The sequence below is a fragment of the Triticum dicoccoides genome, chromosome 6A, assembly GCF_002162155.2.
Source record: "Triticum dicoccoides isolate Atlit2015 ecotype Zavitan chromosome 6A, WEW_v2.0, whole genome shotgun sequence".
Classification (NCBI taxonomy): Eukaryota; Viridiplantae; Streptophyta; class Magnoliopsida; order Poales; family Poaceae; genus Triticum; species Triticum dicoccoides.
In genome coordinates, this window is record NC_041390.1 from 1,698,644 (window position 1) to 1,702,311 (window position 3,668).

General features: G+C 41.4%; 1 long non-coding RNA gene across 1 annotated transcript; it reads left to right on the top strand.

Moving 5' to 3' along the window:
- Nucleotides 1-429: 429 nt before the first annotated feature.
- On the top strand, nucleotides 430-1,044 carry LOC119317427. The gene is made up of 2 exons (XR_005153613.1): nucleotides 430-558; nucleotides 796-1,044. It is a non-coding gene; the product is annotated as an uncharacterized LOC119317427 (long non-coding RNA).
- Nucleotides 1,045-3,668: the final 2,624 nt, after the last annotated feature.

Here is a 3,668-nt window from a genome sequence, read left to right on the forward strand (position 1 = left end):
GCATGACCTGCAGCGGTGCTTTTCTTCAGATCTGAAAACATGGTAGGGTGACAATCGCTGGCAAAGGGCGTGATCCGACAGGCTATGCGGGGGCACATCTAACGGCTAGGGTTGGACCGGTCCAAAGTTTGGGCCGCCGCACCGGCGCAGAGTGCTGCGGTAAAAAGGGAGTGGAGTTTGGAAACACATCTAAAATCAGAAGGATGGTAATCCAGCCAATCCAAACTTGGCAATCAGCTTTTAATTTTTGCCACCGTATTTTGGAAATTTCTCCAAATTAATTAGACCATATATGGAAAGAAATGATAGCCTGCTTATTATACAAATTATTGATTGATCTTTTTTCGATCACAGGATCTCTCTCTGGCCCTCTATATATACAGGATTACGGGTGGAGGGAGAAATCAACTTGTAGTTTTGGTTATAGAACACTCCTGTCAATCTCTTTTCTCTAGAAGAAACAAGTGCCCCTGTTGCATCGAATTATCAAGATGGACAAGTACACGACCCGCATCAGTGCTCTACTTCTCCTCGTGTGCCTTGCTACTACTACACAATGTAAGCAGGGGATACACATGCAATAGTTATTTGTCTACTCCCGATACTCGCTAGTCGTTACAATATGAATTCATGTGTAAAATTTTCTTATTTCTGTTGGAATTCAGGGGTACTTTGCTAGTCAATAACGACTGTCTTTTCTTTTCTCGTTTTTGTCCCATGGATGTGGTTCATGTTTGTTACTCAATTGAAAATCATACTAATGTCAATAATTGTTTATCTGTTATTATTCCATAGGTCGAGTCATTGATGGCATCGATAAGGAGAAGATAAATGTATCATTGTGTGTTTACAAAGAAAGCCTTGATGACTACTGTTGCAAAGTGACGAATCAGTGTTACATAACAATCGAGGCATGCCTTAAGGAGTGCAAAGGGGCTGCAGGCATGGCGGCAATGCCAACCCCTCCTTTAGCTACCCCGTCTCCATTCCTGTCAAATTGAATTTTTGATTGATGAAATAATGTGTGATGTGTGGAAAAAAATATATGAAATAGAAAAAGTGTGGCAGTTGTCGTTTTTGTTTTTGTTTTTGTTTTTCTAACAGCAGTTAATTATCGTTTTATTGGTATAGCTTTGGGCAGCACTAGGGAGTAGAATAAAAATAGACCGTCTTTTTCGTCGGTTGAGGCATCTCCAGAATACACAGGATTTTCATTATTCAAACCATAATTTAGTTCCATCCGATGTGACAAACGCAACCGTGGTGGATGCCTGACGACTTAGATGAGATCCCTTGTTCGTTGCTGTTATATCATGCATGGAGATGGAGGAATGCATTTTTCAAACATTGTAGCTAAACTATCTTTCTTCCATTGTAGATATAAGATTTTCTCTTGACATCCTGCCGCAACATGTGGCGAATTCATCTAGTATTTCCTATGAGGACAATCATCTCAAAAGCTAAGATTCAGACTAGTGGGGTGTCTACTTATTTTTGAAAATTGGTGATGCGTCTCCTTAGTTCATCTTAAGCATTAAAATAGATGCGTCTGCTGGGTTATTCGTCGGACTACCGCCGCTAGTTCGCTTCCTTCCACCGTTCCATTTTTTTTTAATTTTTCTCTTGTTTTGGGTTTTTTTCATGTTTTTACCTTGCAGGACCAATTTTATAATTATTGTGCTATTTTTTTAAAATATACGGTGAATATTGTTTTGTATAGAGTAAATTTTTTAATATTTGGTTAACAGTTTTTAATAGACACTGAACATTTTTCAAATACACTGAACTTTTTGAAAATAGGAATTTACTTATTTAACTTCTAACAAAAATCCAACAATCAGTTTTATAAAAGATCGACTAGAAAACCAAGAAGTGAAAAGCAGAGCAAACTATTTCAGAGTGGACTGGCCCATCAGCAAATTATTTCAGGTGAGGCCTCGTCTCGGTGCACCGTTGCCTGAGAGCCTCTCGTCGTATAGCTAGTCTCCAGCCTCCTAGTCTGTCACATGTTCAAAATAAAAACTAAACTAAATCATGAACCTAATTAAGCTACGCATCAAATCGATCGTGCTATCAGTCTGTTGAGGCATGCAACTGAAATTCTGAATTCACAGTACTGGCAATTTTTCTGATTGCATTCCGCCGCCGTTTCGGAAAAAAGAGTACTCCCTCCGTTTCGAATTACTTGTCTTAGATTTGTCTAGATACAGATGTATCTAGACTCATTTTAGTGCTAGATACCTCCGTATCTAGACAAATCTAAGACAAGTAATTCGGAACGGAGGGAGTACAATTTAAGAACAACATCTGAAAGTAAAAGGGTTATCATGCAGCTAGTACTTACTCCCTCCGGTCCTTTTTACTCCACATATTACATTTGTGCCATGTCAAGCTTTGCAAAGTTTGACCAAAACTATATTAAAAAATATATCAACCTCTACAATATCAAATATATGTACTATGAAACTACATTTCGTAGTGAATCTAACAATCATGATTTAGCATTATGAATGTTGATATTTTTTTCTATAAGTTTGGTCAAACTAAAAATAATTTAACTTGGAATAAATTTTATATGCAGACTAAAAATGACCAGAGAGAGTACTTGCTTGTCTGCATTTATTTTTCGTCACATATTTTGTAAATTGGTTCACAAAAACAATATATGGAAAGGCATAAATACGTATTTATTATACAAGTTATTGATTGACATTTTTGGGATTCCAAGATCTCTCCCTGGCTTTCTATATATACAGGATTTTATGTGGATGGAGGAACGATGTTTTACGCACGAAATAGGTTTCCCCCTTTAGATTATAAGACAATGAGGGACGATGTTTTCATTGTCTCAGCCGCAAGCATTTCGCCAAGGATTACGAGGAGCCGCTAATGTGTTGGCGTTGCTACAAGGATTTTCATGTTGCCAATCAATGCCATGGCCCTCCGCCGAAGCTTTCATCCCCGGTGCCTCCCTTTGGTCCTCGGCTCCGTGTTGGGGTTCGCCTTGACGCGCCGGCCAGCCATGCTACTAGGCAGCGTTCGTAAGCTGAGGCTCTCTTAGCGCCACCCCTTGGAGATCGCTCGGCTCGTCATGTGGACTGTTGCATCTTCCCTCACGCTTCTGTTAGGTTCATTAGGCCCTTTAGTACACAAGGGTGGGGACTAAAAGCCTCCTCCTCCTTTAGTACCGGTTCAACACGAACCGTCACTAAAGGGCCAACACGTGGCACGAGTCAGCGGGGCGGAGAGACCTTTCTTATCGGTTGGTAAGACCAACTGGTACTAAAAGATTTGGAGGTTTTTGTTTTATTATTTATTTTTCCTTTAGTTTTGCGTTTTCCATTTAATTTTTTCATTTGCTGGTATTTTATGATACAACGTATTATACATGTTATGCATATATATACATAGGATCACATCGCCCCTATATAGAGCCACCGAGGTGTTCCCGAACTAAAAAACCCAGCCCACCCCCAGCCCTGAAGGCCCGACCCACCTGCCCACCTCCTCCCCACGCCCTTCTGCTGATCCACCCCATGCCCTTCCCCCGATCCCGCCGCAGCCTCCTCCCGGTGCGCCGCCCCCGCTCCCGCCTCCTTCCGACATGCCGCTGCCCCTGCCTTCTCCGCTGCGCCGCCGCCCCCCTCCCACCGCGTCCACCTTCTTCC